General features: G+C 44.5%; 1 protein-coding gene and 1 non-coding gene across 3 annotated transcripts in view; both read left to right on the forward strand.

The window, feature by feature from the left end:
* St8sia2 (ST8 alpha-N-acetyl-neuraminide alpha-2,8-sialyltransferase 2) overlaps window positions 1–20724 on the forward strand; it is a 72901-nt gene that overhangs the window by 11848 nt on the left and 40329 nt on the right. The gene's annotated exons all lie outside the window — the stretch shown is intronic.
* Window positions 10592–10723, forward strand: LOC116895099. Its single transcript, XR_004387260.1, has one exon. It is a non-coding gene; the product is annotated as a small nucleolar RNA U109 (small nucleolar RNA).

Raw genomic sequence — 20724 nt, forward strand, 5'->3', positions numbered from 1 at the left:
ATAATTGCCTTATAAAGTCATAAAAAGGGACCTGAAATTTTTCAGAGTCTAGCTGGCCATGTTCCTGGGCCATGAGATAAAACCACAAGGAATCGTCACCAAAGGTCATCAAAGGATGACCTGATTTAGGAATTTTTAGAGACCCCACTGTGTCCAGACACAGCCTTCAGTACCAGATGAAAATTTCTGGAGAAGCAAAGCACACCTCCGCCTTACTGAAGCCCTTGCGAGCTGGTTGGCTGCGATCATTCACATAGCAAATGGCCTTGCTTCACAGTTGGCACGTTCAGTAATAGTCCCTCCAGAGGTCTGGGGTTTCCTCAGCAGATTTGGTGGCCTGCCCAGCCTGTAGTCTAATCCCAAACACCACTGTCTGGAATGGAGAGGGGTGGGCTCTAGGGATGATGGATGTTAAGTATAGGGGAGCCTTTTAAAACCCATCTGCTCTTCCCGATAAAGCAAGCCCCTGAACAGGACAGCGGCCAACAATTTAATTGTATTTATTCTTGCTATTACCTTCTATTTAGGGCAGGGGATATTGCTATTCTATTTATGGCAGCAATATAAAGATATCTTTTGTGATAAATTCGTTTAAGTTTTTAAGTGAGTCAATTTAAAGACAAGTGTTAAGTCAATAAAGTTGAGTTAGCAAAATACACGAGAGGAGACCCAGAAAGCTTGAGGTTTACATATGACATGCTAATCTGATTTCCTCCCCCATGGCATTATCTACCCCGAAGGTAGCAAAGCCAGAACAACTCCTTGAGGAACTTCTATACAAAGTGAGTTAATATCCCAGAAAGATCCCTTGTTATAGAAATGGCTCCTTAAATGGGACTTGAAAAGTTGCCTAGTACCCAATGATAATCATGCAGGTGATTTAAAGGGTGGTGTGTGTGTGTGTGTGTGTGTGTGTGTGTGTGTGTGTGTGTGTGTGTGTGTGTGTTGTCCATCACAACAAGAGGAGTTAGGTTCAAGAGGACCTCCCTCTGCAACACTACCAGACCACCAAGCTCCCATTCTTCTGGAATGTTCTGCCTCCCTTGAGTACCACTTCATACTTATCATGTGGTGTCTTTTATGACGGCTGCACATAAGCTCACCAAGAGATAGATCTGTGCTATGTTGGCCATCCGACTCCTCATCCAGTGCCTGCTAGAGAGTATGTGCTTGTTTGAGAAATCAAGTAAAGAATGGGGAAGGGAAAGAAAGAAGGGAGAGGGCGCTCATTCCTTGAGAGAGGCCCAGAAAGCCTTTGTCAATTACATTCTGGGATCCCTTAATACCTCTTTCTGTTGCCACCGAAGGGGAAATCTGCAAGGTATTGTATGGAGTCTGCCATCATCTGATATGAAACCCACTGTTGCTCTTCGAACATGAGATGCCCCCGACAAGCTCATGTGTTAATTACATGGTCCTCAGCTCGTGGCTCTATTTGGGAAGGTACCAGAAACCATAGGTGGTAAAATCTACCTGGAGAAAATAGGGCACTAGAAGGATACCATTGACCTCACCCACTCTCTGCATCCTGTCCACCCTGAAGCGAAGAAGCTCTTCTATATGCTCCCATGGCCATGATGGTCCGACAGCTGGCCAAAGCTATGGACTGAACCATCTGAGAGTGTGAGCAAAAGAAATCTTTTCTTCTTCGTTTCCGTTAGGTACATATGTTGAATTGTATCTCGTTATCATATCAAATCCACCCAATTCCATGAAGGAAGAGCAGCCTAGGGTTTAAGTTAGTATTCCTAACTGGCTGCTTCATGGTTCCACACAGACATCATAGACAGAAACCAGAAGATTGGAGGGATGTGGCTAGAATAGAGAATCAGGCGGGCCGGCTCCTGGCAGGCTGAGATCCAGCTGATAACAAGGAGATTGACAGAGGTCCACAACCCCCTCAATTTTGAAGCACAGAAGAGGGTTTTTAAAATCAATGCTGGCCAGGCTGGCTTAATGGTATCTAATCTTACCTTTTGAAACACAGATATTTGGGAGTTGAGATCCACGGAGATAAAATAAAATAAAGCGTGTTGGGTTTTAGATTTTTTTCAGGCTTCATCAAAGTCTCATTGTACGGTGTTGTTTTTATTTTCTTAGAAGCAGGCAGAGATTAGCCTCGCTCCGTCTGCGTGAGGGGTGGTCTATTTTTATTCTTGTTCTTTTTTATTCTTTCGTCTCCCACTAGATCATTTTCCACCAGGGAAAGAATCCATTTCAGGGCTAGCTCATCTCTGTGTACCCAGCACATGGCTCTGTAAATGTTCAGTGACTATTTCTCAAAAGCAGGTTCTCAGAGAAACCAGTGAAGAATGTACCACAAGCCTGTCTTCTGAGGAGAAAAAAAAAACATCTATTTCTGATCAGGTGTGCACACAGCAGCCTAACAGGACACCCATGTCATTCCTGTAGGGGAAGCGTCAGGTCAACTCCTGGTACCTGATTCTGTAACAGTTCCATAAGTTTTATGGTGTCATCACGTCGCCGGCTGTGTCTGTGCTGTGCACATGACCCACTGCACCAGGTCCTTACAGATTCTGTGCTAGATGCAAACGGCATGCAGAGATGCACACAGCCCAGATGAGAGGCTCAAGGAAATTGTGGTCCAGTTAGGCAGAGTTCTTGTGTGATATTTGGACAAGTGTCTGGATGAGAGCCTTTAGAGATCTGGTCTCTGGCTGTAGATGTGCAGCCTATCTCAGTGGCAGGCCCTTGTTTCTCAAGGTCTCAGTTCCTCTATCTGTAAACCATAGATAGATAAAGCCATGGGTCTTGCCTTCTTCTGGATTCTCACAGTTGGGTGACACAACAGAGACTTTCCCTGGGAGAGGGTTTAGACTCCCTGGAGGTAGACAAGCCCTTTGTTGTGCTTCAACATGTCTTCTAGAATGTCACAGTAACCAATTCTAATCTATTTTCACCTCCTATCTACTCCACATGAGAACCTAGAGGGCAGAAGGGTTGGAACTCAGAAGAGAAAGGAAACCCAACTGGCTAAGTGGCTTCACCGTGCCGTAGTTACTCTTGCAGGTCAGGGAAAGGTCCTCAAGGACATTCAATCACTTTGTATCCTCTACGTCAATTAGTACCAAAGGAGAAAACATTACATTACAGTCTGAGCAGCGTTCTTGATAATAATGGCCAACATACCACATTTCAGCAGAGTCCATGACGGTACATAGCTAGATGCAGAAAAGTTCTCACTATGCACGGCTAAATTTGGAAAATTGGGAAGTCTCCTTCCTTTAGCTTTCAGGAAAACTCATTACCTCCAACAAAGGGCCCAGGCCTGTGGTCTGCCATCACCCTAGTTGTAACCACTGACCTTGGTGATGAATGCTCTGTTAAAACAAATAAAATTTTAATAGACAATTTGGTTTGGGGGAGGAGCAGTGTCTGGCTTAAGTCGGGGAGTCAGAGCCCTGTGTGGCAAATCTTAGGTACTCTGTGACCCCTTAAAATGGCAGACACAGGATCCATACCTTTCAAATGATTCTCAAAGAAACGGGAACCACCGTAGACCCCCTGAAATGCTTTCTTTGAACAAAGAATGTGCCAGCAAAGTGCCATTTCCTAGAGGTGGGGCGAGCACAGGAGTTGAGAGGACCACCCACATTACCAATCAGAACCGAAACATGTAGGGTCTGCTCTGGGTTAATATCCTTGCATTAACAGGAAGGGTTAGGGAGTGATTTCTAAAAAGGAATTGACAGCACTCCAGTTTTCCCAGGGACCGTCCAGTAATGCTGAGAGGAGTCATTGAGCTTGGGGCAGCCTCGGCATGAAGAAAGGAAGCTGTTCTGTACAGCCCTTGGATGGGATTGGTTTCACACCTGATCATTTTAAACAGAGGCATTCATCTGTGTGGTAACAAGAACAAAGTGTAATGACACCAGTGAAACAGTCAGAAAAACAAAGCAGAAATCAGCTCGCCCATTATTAGCAAAGAGGGACATACGAGGTCACCCCTCATTATTATTATAGATGTAGCGACTCTAAGATGTGAAGGACTTGTCCACAGTCCCCTACTGTGAACTTGGGACTGACTGGTATGCAGTTTGGAGAGCAGTCAGGGCTGAGACAAAAGCAATTTTTCATGAGGTCTGATGAAAGCCACTGGTGTAGATGAACCTCTGTGGTACCCAAGGCTCCTGGATAAGCCTTGGTCTTTGGCCTCACTTGGAGAGCCAGAGCAGAATTCAGGTAGCAGAGGCCACAGGGAAAGGTAGCCGGTGAGGTGAGGAAAGAAGAGAGCAGGGAGACGTCTTGCTGGCATGTGTTCCCTTTAAAGATGAGGGTGCTCAGGGTCCCCGTCATGGACTTGGCCATTATCAGGACTGGCAACTTTGAGAGACTACTCTACATCGAATGGTGGAATGGAATGAGATTCTAAAGACAAGAGACTGGTTTTGTCAGAGGTTTGAGAAGGAAGGAGAAAGCAGGAGCTAGAAAGACAGGGAATCTACAAATAAAAGAATGGCTTGCCAAAGGAACCAGACTGAGGAGCTGGCTCTGTGAGTCAAGCCCTTGCCAGCCAGGTGTAAGCATCTGGGCTCTGAGTTCAAATCCTCAGAACTCATATGTCCTACTCAGATTTGTCAGCTTGACACAGCCTAGGATCATCCAAGTGGCAAGTCTTGATCTGAGAGGAAAGCCTTATTCAAGAAATTGCTTTTAGATCAGACTGGCCTGTGGGCATGTCTGGGTTGGGAGAGTGTGTCTTGCTTGTTAATATAGGAGGGCCAGGACCACTCACACCTTTTCTTGAGCAGGTGACCCTGAGCTCTGTGTGTGTGTGTGTGTGTGTGTGTGTGTGTGTGTGTACACATAGGATCCATATGTTTTAAATGATTACACACTCTCTCTCTCTCTCTCTCTCTCTCTCTCTCTCTCTCTCTCTCTCTCTCTCTCTCTCTCTCTCTCTAACTAAACATGAGTCTGTTTGAGCCATAATGTGAACTAGCAAGCAGAGTTCCTCCAGGGTGTCTGCTTCAACTTCCTGCTTGAATTCCTGCCCTGACTTCCCTCAGGGATAAACTGTGTCCCGGAAGTTTCCTCTTCTATGTTGCCTTTGGTCCTGGTGCTTATCATAGCAACAGAATGAAACTAGGACATCACATAATGCTTGGCAGTGGGAGGCTGCAACCCAGCACTCCTACTGTAAGATAGGAGGCCAGAGAACATTGGGATCTTGGAAGGCAGTAAGCGTGCTGGAGGCAGTGGTGAGCAGCAGACATCCCTGAGTCAAGGTTGAAGTCAAGAACTAACACCCTGCTCGTCCTCCAACCTACACACACATACACTCACACACTCAGTCACACAGGTACACTCACACACAGATACACATATACATATATACTCTCAGATACACATGCACACACTCACACACAGACACATACTCACACACAAACTCACACACAGATACACATTCACACACAGATACATATACACAAATACACTCACACACACACACATAGACACACACTCACAAACACAGATACATTGTTTTCAAATTTTAAAAATAAAGTCATGAGGGAGACTCTGTGATAGGGCCACAACCTTGAAACAAAATGGAACTAAACATCATGGAGAGAGAAGGGAGAGGACAGAGAGGATGAAGATGAAATGACCGTTTACTGGGGTAAGGAAGGCACAGAAACACCATGTGGTTTACAGAAGGGAAGACTTGGATATAGTTTATAAACCATGAGAGATGGGACTTACTTTGGCATAGCAACATTTGCAATTCATTTTCTTTGAGACTCTTCCCTCAAGGTGATTTTTTAATCTGGTTCTCAGAGTTCTCCAGAAAATAGCCCACCCCTGTCCACTCCTGAGCCCACACTTCACTGAAGTGCCCTGCACTACTGTTTCTTATGTGTGTTCTCAGTACTTCCCAAGGTATGGGTGGGTAAATATAGCTCCATGCCTCAGAGCAGGAGGATGTTTGCTTGAGTATATTGGTGTGTATGTGTGTGTGTGTGTGTGTCAGGGTCCCACCTTTCCTATCCCCCCACCAGCCAAGAGGTAGGAATTTGTCCCTTCTTTCTGTATTGGGGAGAAAGAACTATTGCGTCCCAGTGTGCTTGTGTGATTCCTCTTGTGCCCAGATGTCTCAGAAGAGCACACAATCTGTCCAAGACAATGGGGCCAAAAACCCTGCCCAATTACAGAGTGCTGTGGCCAAGTGGAGAAGTTGGTGGGACAAGAGTTCTCTTTGCCTCTGAATGATACCAAACCCCAAAGACTGGCAGACTCTCAACCTTATTGGTTTTACCCCAGCCCCCTTTTCTGAAATGTCCTACAGTAATTGATGACAGGAGATTTGAGGAGAGAATGAAGCTCTGAGGCAACCCCTTGATGTAAAATGTTCAACAACACCTTGAGTCATTGTTCCCAGGACACTGTCCAGAATCACCAACCCAAACTCTGGACCCTAACAGGTCCCTGCCCAGTGTCTGTGCCTATCCCTGGCCAACCCACCATGCTGTCTGAGCTGACTGATACTCAGGGCAACAGGGAGAGTAAGGGTGTATGTGTGGGTGTGGGAGGTGTAGGTGTTCATTATGTCTTCATAGCTCTCACTATGGATGCTGAAAACACTTTCCAGCCTGAGCTTCCTCTCAGAAGCTGCAGAACGCATCTAAGGCAAAGGGCCAGAACTCCAAGGAGGAGACGGGGGAGTCATATCAGAAGGACAGCCTTGTTGCAGTACACAAGGCCTCCTTCCTGACACGGCTTTTCACTCCTTCTCTTGCTCTAGTTAATGAGCTTTGGCATTCGTCTGGAATGAAGTGCAGTGACCAGGAACATTGCCTGCCTAGGCTCACCCTCCAACATCTTTTCAGTGCGCCCCTCTTATACTGACTCTAACACTCTCTAAATGGTCAGAACCTGAACTAAGTTGACAGTGATACAGCCCAATTCAAATCCTGCCTCCCGTTCCCTTCCTTGGCTGTCAGTCACTGGATATTGTTTGAGTTTGCTTTTTCTTTTGCTCTGATAAAACACTCTTCCTTACCTAAAGCAACTTGAGAATGAAAGGATATATTTAGCTTACACTTCCAGGACATCAGGGCAGGGACTCTAATTAGGACCCTAAGGTAGAAACCACCGAGTGAGGTTGCATCCTGACTTAGGCACTGGCTTGGTGACAGGCTCCTGCTCAGCTAGCTTTCTCAGACAGTCTAGACCTACCTACTAGGATTGGCGTTGCCCACAGTGGACTGGGCCCTCACACAGCAGCCATCATTCAAGATAATCTAGACGAGACATGGTCATAGGCTGGTCTGATCTGGGCAATCCTTCAACTGAGACACCCTCAAATAACTCTAGGCTGCACCAAATAAATGACAAAACCTAGTTAGGATAAATATAATGCTCAACATCCCTCAGCAAAATGGAAGCATTAAGATGCTAAATGTAGAGGACTAGGATAAGCATAGAAAGAAGAATTTATGAGGAAGCCCACCCATAGCAATGGCTTGGGTTGTAGTAGCTATGCGATTATTTTTTTTGCTGTACTTAACTGTCCTTCAAAGCAAAGTCTTCCTCCAGTTCTCATTCAAGATACATGCTATTGACATCAACCTGGTCCTCGTCCTGAAGGCTCCTATCCTCTCTGTACTATTCCCAACACCACCTCATGTGAACTCAGTGACATTTCTTGTGTACAGTCACTTTCTGATTTCGAAACCAACAAGGCTGGCTTTCCTGCCTCCCAGTAGTCACGAGGACCTCGGGCAGAAATCTTCCTTCAGCCCAGTGCTTCTCAGCACCTTGGAACCTGCAAAATACTGATGGGGGAGAGGGATGAATGGTCATCCCAGACGCCCCTGAAGCTGAGCACCCTCCTAGGGGTTGACTTTAGCATCTGTCAACTGTGACCGAGAAAGAACAGGGAACTAGTGCCCACCACACCCCAAGGTCCTGTAGGCTTCGTGTGTCTCAAAGGAGAAAGTTTGTAGAGAAGATGGCATTAGCTGATTATTGTTCCTTGACTGGAATAAGCCTAGGGAAACACGAGGTCAGATGCCTCCAGAGTCTAGGCAGGTCACACACATAAGAGAAGCAGCTCGCTGTCAGTCAGGATCAGTGTGGACTGTGGGAAAACACAACACAGATCTGCCAACCATAGACTGCCGCTGCTCCAATTACTGTGGTTCAGCATGGCCAGATCACTGGAATGTTCAAAAGAAACCAGGTGATTCTTTGACCAGTCTGCTTTGTTTTAAAGATCGGTCTCTGGATTTTAAAATGTTTAACATGGGATGGGGTGGAGTGCCTTCCTAACATGCCCAAGATACTTAGTTCCTCCCCATCATCTCATAAAACCAAGTGTGATGTCATACATCTGTAATTCAAGCCTTCAGCAAGTACAGGCAGGAGGGCTGAGAATTCAAAGTTATCCTCTGCTAAATAGAGTTAAAACCAACCTAGGTTACAGGAGACCCTATCTCAAAAAGAGTTCAACATAATACAAGCCCCCAAATGCATATGTAGGCCAGTTATGATCTGAGGCTGGCCATTTATAAATGTTAAATTCAACACACACACACACACACACACACACACACACACACACAAATAGAGCAAGATATTCCTGGGAGAGAACTTGATATTCAAAGGTACAACCATGGGAGCTAATTCACGAATTCCAGGACAGACTTGCTTTACCTGGCAGTTAGAAGGTCTGGGAAGTAGAACCATGGCAGTGGGGCAGCTCAGAAAGGCTCTTGTGCTAAGACATCTGAGTCTGATGTTGAAAGCGAGGGGTGCCCATGAAGGAACCCTGAGTGGTTACTAGGAGGAAGAGAAGTTGCTGAGCTTTGCATTGTAGAAGGCATGTCCTCCACGGGGAGGCCTGGCAGACTGTGCACCTAGGAGAGAAGATGTACATCATCACAATGATAGGAACATGACACTAGCCACTCCTGCCATTTATGGAATGACCTAAAATCCAAAGGTGATGGAATTCAGAAGGGGAGGATGCCTAGGAGAGAAGGGGGATCTGTAGACACTGCCCTGGTTTCAAATAAACAAGGCAGGGTTGTCTTTCCCTACAGGAAAGATCTAAGTGAGAGATGTGAGTTAGATGTAAGACATGGGTTTGAAACAGCTATGATGTTCAATGAGTCAGCAGGAGTAGAGTGTGTAGGGCAAATCAGGCAACTTAGAGGTAGACAAAGGAAGTTGATGGTTACTACATAGGTCGTGCTGAGGCTGAGCTCTGAAGAACACTAACTTCTAAGCAGGGCTGGAAGCAAATGGGTGCAAAGAAGCTTCAAAGAAAAGCCAGAGAAAGTGTTGCCACAGGATGAAGGTGGGAGGCTGGTCCCTGGGATACTTCAGAGTCCCATTTGGTACACGGGCAGTGCAGAAAATAAAGACTTGATGTCTTTGTTTCTTTTCCCCATGGCTATAGTTAAATTCTCTCAACAAAAGCAACTCCAGGGAGAAGTTTGTTAGGGCTCGCAGATATGGGTACAATCCACCACAACTGGGAAATCAAGGCAGCAGGAGTTCCAGACAACTGATCACTTTACTCCTATAGTCAAAAGAAAAGACCAATGAATGAAAACTTCTGCTCAGTTCCCTTTCTCAGTTTACAGTTTAGAATCCCATTCACCACGGGCAGGTGTTCCCGCTTCCAGTAATCAAGTTAGTCCCCCACGGGCACCACCAAAGCCCCTTTACCCAGGTCATTCTAGATTCTGTTGAGGGGACACCACCATCTTACTTGGCTTGAGCTCATATCTGCACCTGCTCAAGGAGGGACCAGAACTCTCTACACAAGCCCTACATAGCCCCATGAACATGACCATGTGACATTCAGATGTATCTCTTATGTGAAGAAAAGAAAAAGCATAAAAACAACCCCCAGCAGCCTTCTGTCTGGATAGACCACCACCATCACCCCCCGCCCCAGGTCGAGAAGGTTATGGAGCATCAGAAAGCATGGTCCTGTTATGTTAAACGCTCTCTTCCTTCTTTCATAGCCTCTGATGATAACCTAAAGGACTGCACTATGGAAAAGCAGCTGTCCCAAGAGACTTCTTAGGCTCAGCAAACAATAACTGGTTTATTCTCTATTTTAAAGGGCAGTGACCATCACCTACAATATCACTGCAAACAAACAAACAAACAAACACATGATTCTTGTTCGAATCCAAGACCCAACTTACAATGAAGACATCAAAACCAAGAAAGAGTTAGGACAGTAAGAGGAGAGCCCATGGGAAGCTAGACCTCCAGGTCCATATCCACTGTCCTCCTTCTAACTGTGAGGCTTTCTGGGTGGTGACCAGCATCGCTGCTTAGGGAGGAGGGGAATGGCCATTGCCCTAGGACCAAGCAGGGTCAAAAGGAGACACATCAAACACTCAGAAGAAAAAACAACTTCAAAATCTTTCCTAACCCAGGTGTCCACTAGAAATTCCATCATGAAAAGGCTGCAGCTGAGGTTAATAGGGACACCGCTGCGTCTGGATGCAAGTCCATCAAGAAGAGAACAAAAGAGAGAGAAGAAAGCCTGGCTGAACATGGACTCCTTTCAAGTTACCGCCAGGCAGGTTCAAGAGCAAAGTGTAGCCCGTTGGACAGGCAGTCTGCTCCTCTATAAAGAGCACGGGTTTATCCACACCCTACGACATGAATGAAATGAGTTTTCAGGGCTGCCAACTCTCTGGTTAGGGCTCTACAGTAGTACATTTCTTCTACAATAAAAGAGCAGGGAATGACAGCCAAGGTTATGGCACCATCTGAAGTGGGAAGATTGTCAATAATGGATGCAAAACAACTGGGTGAGTACATCCTTGTAGCAAGCCTTTCCAAGCTTAGCTTTCAATGGCTGGGCCACATTTATCTGATCAGTGTTGCTCAAGTCGGAATTCCAATGTTAGTACTTTGCTAAACTCTCTGCTCAGCTACCCCACAGCTGTTTATAGACTAGTGTTCTCTTCCTATGGATTCTTAGCACACCCATGACAGCACACTCAATTCTTACCAAGGAAGGGGAGGTACAAGGTACCTTCTCACAGACACATTGAGATCTGGTCTCATGTGGGTGACATCCTGAAAACCCACATTTTGGGGTTATTCACTGGCTGATTCTGAGTAAATCCTGAAGTCTATTTGAGTCTTGGCCATACTATGTCTAAAACAATAAGAAATAAGAAAGAGAATGTACTGCATTTCTGGTACTGTGCCTGGCTGTGGTAAGACTCTGCAATGAAACCATAACTATTTTTAACAGCTCATGGATTCTTCCTACACTTTCAGACAGCATTTTGTCTACATGGCCAAATGGGACAAAAAATGTCAGCTGGAATAACAAAGATACTCTTGGGGTATAAATTTTTGTAATGGGAAGACCACTTAGTCTGAAGAGGAAAATATACAATGCATTTGGAAATTTTGTAAATCTAAATTTCGTAGAAAATGATAAAAAGTAATTCTAAGCATTTGGAAATGTAAATATAAATTTTGTAGAAAGAATGATATAAAGTAATTCTAAGCAAAATCTGGTTGGGTGTGAGGGTTTTGGTTAGGTTTTTTTGTTTGTTTGTTTGTTTGTTTGTTTGTTTGTTTTAAGAATTTGGACACCATCTGCCTGGGTACCAAAAAGCATCAAGGAGGAATTTTATACCATTGTGGATAGAATGCTAAAGTATTTAGGGAAGGCTATTTAAAACAAAAGGTCTCTGAGTCAGAAGTCTGATGAAGATGTTCCATTCACTTAGAATCATGCACCACGGTTCTTCCTGATAGCAAGCTTCCTCCAATGTGTGCTCATGGGTTACGTTTCTCACATATCTTCTAAGGAAGAGAAGGGCTGTTCAGGGCTACCCAGTAAGTCAGGCAGAAGGCAAGGACTACACTCAGAAAACCCACAATATTCTGTCAAGTAAGAGAGAAGCAGCTACCACTGGCAGACTCTGAAGGAGGCTGAGTAAGATGGCAGGCACCAACTTGACACAAGCTATAGTCATCTGGGAAAGGGAAGCTCACCTCGAATGCTTCCATCAGATTGGTATGTGGCATTCCAATTCTTGATTAATGATTGATGTGTTGGTACCATGCTGGGACAGGTGGTTCTGGGTTGTATATGAAAGCAGGCAGAGCAAGCCATGGGGAGCAAGCCAATAAGCAGCACTCCTCCATGGCCACTGTTTCAGCTTCTGCTTCCAGGTTCCTGCTGCAACATCTTCTGAGGTGGTCTAGAAACTGTGAGTCAAATAAGCACTTTCTTCCCAAAGTTGCCTTTGGTCATGCTGTTTACCAGAGTAATAAAAAGCAAACTAACACAGGTAATGACTGAGAAATGCTGTCGTAAGGTAGTCCAGCAAGAATTCTTTGAATATTATATATATATATATATATATATATATATGAATATGATAGTGGATGGGTATGAGTCTGAAGCATAAAAGTGATTCAGAGCAGGGCTCTTCAACTAGGTTTCTGGGCTCAAATTCAGAGGTCCTCACTTACTATGTGGCTCTGATCACAGTTTTACCTTCTCTGGGCCTCAGCTTCTTCTTGTGTAGAAATGGATGTTCATTCCATCCTCACAGGGCTGTATTGAGGCAGCTGTGAAGCAAGGTAAGACGTGTGGGACAGAGCCTGACTTACAGCTGCTCTATGATATGTATCAAAAGTATGCAGCTAGTGGGAATTGTTGAGTTCATGGAAGAGGGAAGACAACAGCGGATAGAATAGCCTCGAGGGAGAAAGGGATGCAATTCAGAATATAGGTGGAGGCACTGGCTTTGGATAAGGAGACATCTGGTTCCTCTGCTGCAACAAGAGAAAGGTGGGAGGTTGAGTCTGTCTATTAACAAATATTAATTAAACCTCAGACGCAATGTGCCCAACACCACAGGGGGTGGCAACATGAAGGCAGACACACACTTCCATCACAGAGTTAATGCTGTAGTTCAAGGTGGTAGTTTTAATAAATGAGTATGGTGATTAAAAGATAAAGAGGTAGAGAGAGGGGAGAACAACAGTGGGAATACAAGGGAAAGTAGATGCTATTTTTAATGATGGTCGGGAAAGGCCTTGCTACACAGATGACATTTGCACAAAGATTTGAGAAGGGGAAGCATCCCATGAGGATCTCTCTGGTGCAAACACATCAGGTGGAGCACAGCCAGCACAAAGCACAAGGTCCAAAGCAGGTGGAAGAGCACAGGGATATGTCTGGTTTCTCCATCCTTTATCTCCAAGACCTGCTCTAGGAGGCTGAGACTTCTCTAGAGAAGAGAGACACCTGAAACTCTTTTGAGTCTTATCTTCATTCCTAAGAGCTTCCTAGAATGTACACTGGACATATATAAAGTATGCCTCCCATGGTGATACTAGCATGATCAGGGTCCCAGACCTGTGTTTGGCCATGGTCTATGGTGGGGACACTGGGAACTGAGTGTAGAGAGTATCTTGCTGCCAAAAGATGAGAGCAGGAAGGCAGAGCAGAAGGCCCTGCCTTTTAGAGCACAGGAATGTATGGACTCAGAAAAGGCTTTGTAACCACAAATACTGTTGCTTTCTCTTGATGCTGTGACCATATAAATGAAAAAAAAATCAACTTTAGGAAGGTAGGGTTTATTTTGGTTCACAGTTTAGTGGGAACACAGCCATATATGGTAGCAAAGGTTTGGGAGCAAGAAGCAGCTGGTCACATTGCCTTCCCTATCAGGAAGTGGCAAACAAACAGAAGTGAGGATAAACTATAAAAGCACATGGTGCTCCTCCCAGTGACCCACTTCCCACCCTCAGGCTCCACCTCCCAAAAGGTTCCAGATCTTCCATAAAGTGTCACCATTCTGGGACCATACAATAAAAAAAATGAACCTGTAGAAGATACTATAATACCTTACATTTAAAAGTCATTGGGGTTAGGGAGATGGCCCAGTGGTTAAAAACACTTTTGGCTCCTACAGAGGACCAGAGAGTTTGGTTCCCAAAACCCATAGTAGGTGACCCACAGCCTGTTAATATAGCTCCCTGGGATCCAATGCCCTGTACTGGCCTGTGTGGACACCCACAAGTACATGTGGATACTAGTGCACGTGTGCATGTGTGCACGTGTGTGTGTGACACAGACACAGACACACACGCACAAACACAAGTAAAACTAAAATGTTTTTATAAGTCTTTTCTACTAGCTTTTCATGAGTTACAGCTCATTTATTAACATAGGTGCATATACCTTTGAGTTTTAAATACATATATATATATATATATATATATATATATATATATATATATATATATATATATAGTCCCTTTGAACTAAAGGGACCTTAGCTGCAGCATTATTTTAGATATGTATAAAGTCTGTCTCCCTTAAAGATTTGGAGGTCAAATCCCACATGAATTGGTAACCCCAGCTTATGCATCTTCTCAGGTCTATTCCTCCATTCACTCTGAAAGCATTCTGGCTGGAGTGATAAATCATATTGTCTCCTCCTCGTTAGAGGTAAGAAAGAGGAAAGATGGGGAATAAGCCTGGTGTGAAATGCTGGCATCCAAGAGGCTTGTTTACTTGCATTTTGATGTGCAGATGCCTATAAGTACTTTTCTATAAAGCTTATGGAAATTGGCTGGAACATAATCAAAGCTCTAAGGTCTCAGGGATGCTTTCTGAACTTAAGCAGAAGGGAAAGCCAAGAGTGAGCTAGTACCTTTTTGTACACCAAGGGAAACTGATTGACAAGAAAAAGTTGGCTGAAATCAAAGTAAATGTATACATCAAATCAAGCTAGTGTTTAAAACAGGAGAAGGGGTGGCAAGAGAAGTGATGAGAAGTGGAAGACAGGTCGCAGGCACAGAAGACAACCTTGTTAACTGAGTTAACCTCTGTCTTGACCACACCTTTGGAAGCCCAGTCAGTGACCTTAACTGTTACAGAAGCAACACTGTAAGCAGTGACATGTACATGCATTGCCCACTTTTCTGTGTCCCATGGAGCATATACACATCCTCTACATCTATAGAATTTAAGCACCTCCTACCATAATAAGGCTTGCTGTATAGAAAAGGAGTTTCAAATACTGGTGAGCATATTGCAAAGCTTTTAGGCCTGACCTGAGAACCAATAAAGAGAAAAACTGCCAATCTGTGTGGACAACACCAAGAACAAATCATGTTACTTCCTGTGAAAATGAACCTGTAGGGGGAATGCCTTATGCTGTTACTCTACGTCCTATGACCACTGACCAATTCCAGCATGATCTGTGATGGTTCCACACTTGTGATGAGCTGCCCCTGCTGGAGTTTGTAACCTATGTAAATGCCACATAAAAGCATAAGGAAGGAAATGTGATAACAATGTCTCCTAGACTATCAGAAGTATCTCACATCCTAAAATAGGAGTCAACACATGGTGCTGGAGAAATAGCTGAGAGTTCTGCATCTGGATCCTCAGGCAGTCGGAAAAGAGAGTTACTGGCCCTGGCTTGGACTTCTGAAACCTCAAAGCCCACCCGCACTGACACTGTTCTCCTAACAAGACCACACCTCCTAATCCTTCTAAAGCACTGCCACTCCTTGATGATTAAGCATTCAAATATACGACCCTATGGGGCCATTCTTATTCGAACCACTCCACTGCATGGTCCTTAGGTCAAGAATGGAAAGTAATCAGAAGAATGGTATTGCTGTTCAGTGTTTTGCAGTGTGTTATACACTTTCTGGATCTTCGCATTAGATCACATAGCCTTTTCAATAACCATACCAAGCAGATAGCATTGCTCATTCTATAGATGTGGAAGCACACAGAAGCTTCTAGAGATAGACCAAGTGATAATGTAAGATCAAATAATTAATGATTAGTTCATATAGAAATCAAACATGTGGAATTTTTACCTCTGACCTTGCTCTTCCCCATAGGAAAAGTTCCACATGACTGTAAGGACAGAGCATAAGTTCCAAAAGAAAGATTAAGGTGAGAGCTTCCAGGAACTAAGCCAAAGACTACACATGGACTGACCCTGGACTCTGACCTCATAGGTAGCAATGAATAGCCTAGTAAGGGCACCAGTGGAAGGGGAAGCCCTTGATCCTGCCAAGGCTAGACCCCCAGTGAACGGGATTCTTGGGGAGAGGACAGTAATGGGGGGGGAGCATGGGGAGGAGAACCCCCATATAGAAGGGGGAAGGGTTAGGGGGATGTTGGCCTGGAAACTAGGAAAGGGAATAACATTTGAAATGTAAATAAGAAATACCCAATTTAATATAGATAGGGAAAAAAAGAAAGATTAAGGTAACACAGGAGTTCACAGAAAAAAAGATAAAGGATCTCAGAGGTTCAGTGAAACAGTATAGAAGAATGAGACCTCCTACCCATAATATGAATTAAGCAAAACTTGATCCATCCTGCCTCTTCCAAAGAATTACTTTCTTCTCATTAGTAGACTGATGAAGCTTTTGAGTAAAAATATTCTACTGAATTATTACATTTTTAAATGTCATCAATAAAACATTTGTGGAAATTTTTTTCTCTCTTATTTCTAAAGGGTGCGCATATCTTCAGTTTTTCCTCTTGACTCATATCGCCTAAGATACTTACTGTCTGGCTCTTTAAAGGAGAAATTAGCTGACTCATGCCCTGGAGGATAAAACATTTTAGAGGTGACTTGGGATGTGATCAGAAAAACCAACTACAGTGTGAGGTGAGGGCCACTCCTGTACCACAGTGCACTTGCAAAGGTCAAAGGGCCATCCGAGGACTTGGTCTTTGTCTTCCACCTTGCTTGAGATAGAGTGGCTTCTTCACTACTCCCTATGCTGAGCTATCTGGTCTGCAAGCTTCTCGGCACCCTCCAGTCTGCCTCCTATCTCTTAATTGGAGAACTGAGATTACAGACATACAGTACTGAATCTGGCTCTGTGTGGGTTCTGGGGATCTGAATTTGGATTTTTATGGTTGTGTGCCATGAGCCTTACCCATTGAGCCATCTCCCCAGTCACACTTTTAGGGTGGCAAAGGGCAAGGACACTCTACATCTTAGAGTTTAGGAAGGACAACCTTGAATTTATTGTCTCCTGATGATCCCAGCAGTTACATCACTACAGTCTATCTGGCAGACGGGTTCTCCAATGATGCCTTGGACCAGGATGACTGGAATGCTGAGAGCAAAGTCTCCTCTAGTGCAGGTCATACCCAGATGGTAGGCATTCTTCTAGATGTGACCATCCCAAACCCAAGTACAAAGAGTCCAGGCAACCACACAAGAACCACCTCCCACTCAGAGTAAGCAATGTAATTATGGTTGCTAACTTGATGTTAAGGATCTGTACGGAATCAATCAGTCTGGGGCCCCTTGGTTATTTGAGCAAGGATAGCCGGCCTTTCAGAAGACAGAGACTGGCAACAGAGCTCAATCTGTTGTTGATTAACTCAGAAAACTCTGGGCAATGGAGCCCTTGAGCCATCCACTTGAGTCAAAGAGCATCTTTGTGATGTCCTGCTTCCCAGAACTGTGCCTTCAAGTGCCAGATCTCATTGGCACACCAGTAAGTGGATAAACTTTGAAAACATGATACAAAGTCAAAGAAGCCAGTTGTGTGATTCTATCCACTAGAAATATCTAGAATAGACAGAGTCATAACGGTGTTAAAGGCAGACAATGAAATCAAAGTTATGGGAATGACGAGGAGAATTGCTTATTGAATGTAGTTTCTCTTTGGGATGAGACATTCTGGGGGTGGATGATGGTGATGGGTGACAACATTATTAGTGCTTTAATATCCCTGTGCTGTTGCTGAAAATGACAAATATGGTAGGTTTTAGGCAGATAGAGGAAAGAGCATCTTTAAATCAAAAACCCTTGCTTGACCTTAGTAGGAGCTCCAGCTCTGTCCCTGTGACTGATTCAAAATTGTCCCTTCCATCACCTTTTTCCTGTCATGTGCCCATAGGACCATATATTAGTGTACACCCAGGAATCAGCAGGTAGGAGCTCAGTGGGTTTTATGACTTGGAAAAAGGCATTCAGCATCCTCCCAACAATGTGAAGTACCTACAAATTCACAAGTCGCTCTTCAGTTTAATCTTCTACTCTCAAGATTAATCAACTGTTTAAGTTGGGTCCAGACTCTTAATTAAAGCTGTCAGCTCCTGAAAGTTCATTTTCTGAGCCCAACTCTCTGGTGAGAGACTGCAAGGGTAGGAAATTCTCACACAGATAGATGCTGGGCATGACTTTGAGTATAAACAATGGAGCCTAATGTTCACATATCAGAGCAGCACATTGTATCTCACTAACTATACATTTGTGATTTGTCTATTGGGAAAAAAACCCAGTTAACAAGAAATTTGAAAAATTTCAGGCTGGGGTTGTAGCTTAGTTGACAGAATATGTTCCAGCATGCATAAAGCTCTGAGTTCAGCTGCTAGCACTTCAGGAATTAGCGTGTGTGGTACACCAGCAATCCCAGCACTCAAGAAGTTAAGACAGGAGGATAGGGAGTTCAAGATCAACCCAGGGTACATAGTTAGGTTCATAGCCTAGGCTGTGTGAGACCTTGTCCCAAAAACTAAATAATCTAAAAATAGAGACTTAAAAATAATTTGGTTCTGATACAGAAGGTGAGCAAAAATTCCTTTCTCATGTTTGCTGGTTGTTTTTCTCCAAAGCAGATCCAACTTCATGTAATTTTGTTGTGTTTTGTTAACATGACCCCTCTCTCTCTCTCTCTCTCTCTCTCTCTCTCTCTCTCTCTCTCTCTCTCTCTCTGTGTGTGTGTGTGTGTGTGTGTGTGTGTGTGTGTGTGTGTCTTGGCTCCTAGGTGCTCTGCTCAGGGAGACCATCACAGATGTTGTGCAGGAAACACATTCTAAACTGCAAAACTTTCAGGTGGCCTGACTTTGTCACCGTTACAGCTGAGAATATTGTAGAAAGATTAAACAAACACTTGCTGTTGCTGACATTAGGCCTGGGTTTAGAGGATCTCTGGAATGTAAAGTGCTCTCATGGGGGAAGGACATGCTGTTACTCTTCAGTTTGGGTAGTCTAAGCATATGTGGTTCTGTAACTCACTTTGTGCATTATTTTAGCAAATTTTTCACCCAATCATCGTGTTCTGTCCCTTAACCCAGCAAGTATTAGTTTATTTTAGTAACATTTGGGGCAAAATGTGATCAGAAAACAAAAACAAATCCCTCACAGTTTATGTGCCACCTTCTAAAGCTGGATACCTTCATTCTCCCTGTGAGTGATGCCCTGCGCTAAGAATTATTGGAACATAATGTCTGGAATGGGCATAGTGAGGGTGGAAGATCAGGTGTGTAGACTTCCAGGATGAGAGTCTAACAGTTTACTAAGCTCCCGGGCAAGGCACTCTACGAGCTACAGAAGTGAATGGGACACGGCCCCACCCTATTTATGTTAATAAATGTTCTGTTACATTAATAGTCCCTATAAGAAGAGAGCACACACCATGGAGTAGAGGCACACAAGAAAGACTGGGGCAGGTCAGTGAAAGTGAGAGAAGAGTGCCAAGAACATTTAATGTGGCTTCTGTAAGGAGATAGGCAAGGCTGGTGAACAGACGAGTTTGAATAATTTCTGTCAGCCATGGGGCATAGAATCTGGTCCTGGTTCCCTCATATCTGTCCTTTGAATTATTATTCGAAGGAAAACAACCTTTAGCAGGATCTCCATAAATGAGGTGATGGCATGTGGGCTATGCCATGGCTGGGTGGTACTTGAAGGTCACATGCCTTGACTTATTATCCTAGGCTTAGTTAACGCTGGGGGGATGACAAGTGCAAAGATAGCAAGTCCCAGATGTCAAAACATCAGAATATGGAAAATAAAAGGCAAGGTGTTAACTTCTCCGTAAGGGACACAGGCTGCAGTGGGTCCAGGAGCCAGGGACGCTAAAACCGGAACAAGAATGCAGACCTCCTCGGCCTCTCCACTGTAAGAGGAGGGGTCAGGCTTTGAGATGTTGGGAAAGATACACCTGCTCTCTAAGAGAAGGAAAGGTTGGGTGAGGGTGGAAGTCCAGGAGAGTTCTGAGGGACACCCAGGTATCGCGCTTGGGGGTTAGCATGGAAGCAGACAGAGTGTGCTGGGAAACAATAGACCAAAAATGATAGTCACAGAACAGGCTCTAGGCTAGAAGCAAGTCCCTGCTCCATGTCCCAGGGGACGCTGGGAACATTTTTGTTTATCGTACCCTGAAGATGAGAAGCCCACTGTTAGAAAGCAGTAGGTAGAAGATGGGGTGTGACAGGTTGAATCCCTTTAATTCCAGCAGAGATTAAGGCAGAGGCAGGAGAATCTCAGTGAGCTCAAGGTCAACCTTATCTAAGTAGGACAGCCAGAGTCACATAGTGAGACTCTGTCTCAAAAAGAAAAAATAAACAAGCCAGAGTGTGCTATAATATAGAGATAGCTGCTCCACCCCTAGCCTACCAACAAAGACTGAGTGTCAGGAGTGTCAAGGGCAGGGAGTCCGGAGATACAGGGAGGATTGATAAGGAGAGCACAGGATTTGATGGATGGCTGAAGTCAGCAGGATTCAGTGTTGTCTGGGACCTGCCTGAGGCTGCTGTTGGTCCCTCTAAGCCTGTCAGTTAGGGACTGGGGACAGAGGAGGGAGATGTTAGTCTAAGTACACAAAGATCGGCTAGGCAATTTCAAAACTCCATTTTGTAGCACAGTGACTATAGTAACCAAGCACGATGTCTCAGTCCTGTCACCCTAGCTA

The sequence above is a fragment of the Rattus rattus genome, chromosome 2, assembly GCF_011064425.1.
Source record: "Rattus rattus isolate New Zealand chromosome 2, Rrattus_CSIRO_v1, whole genome shotgun sequence".
Taxonomy (NCBI): domain Eukaryota; kingdom Metazoa; phylum Chordata; class Mammalia; order Rodentia; family Muridae; genus Rattus; species Rattus rattus.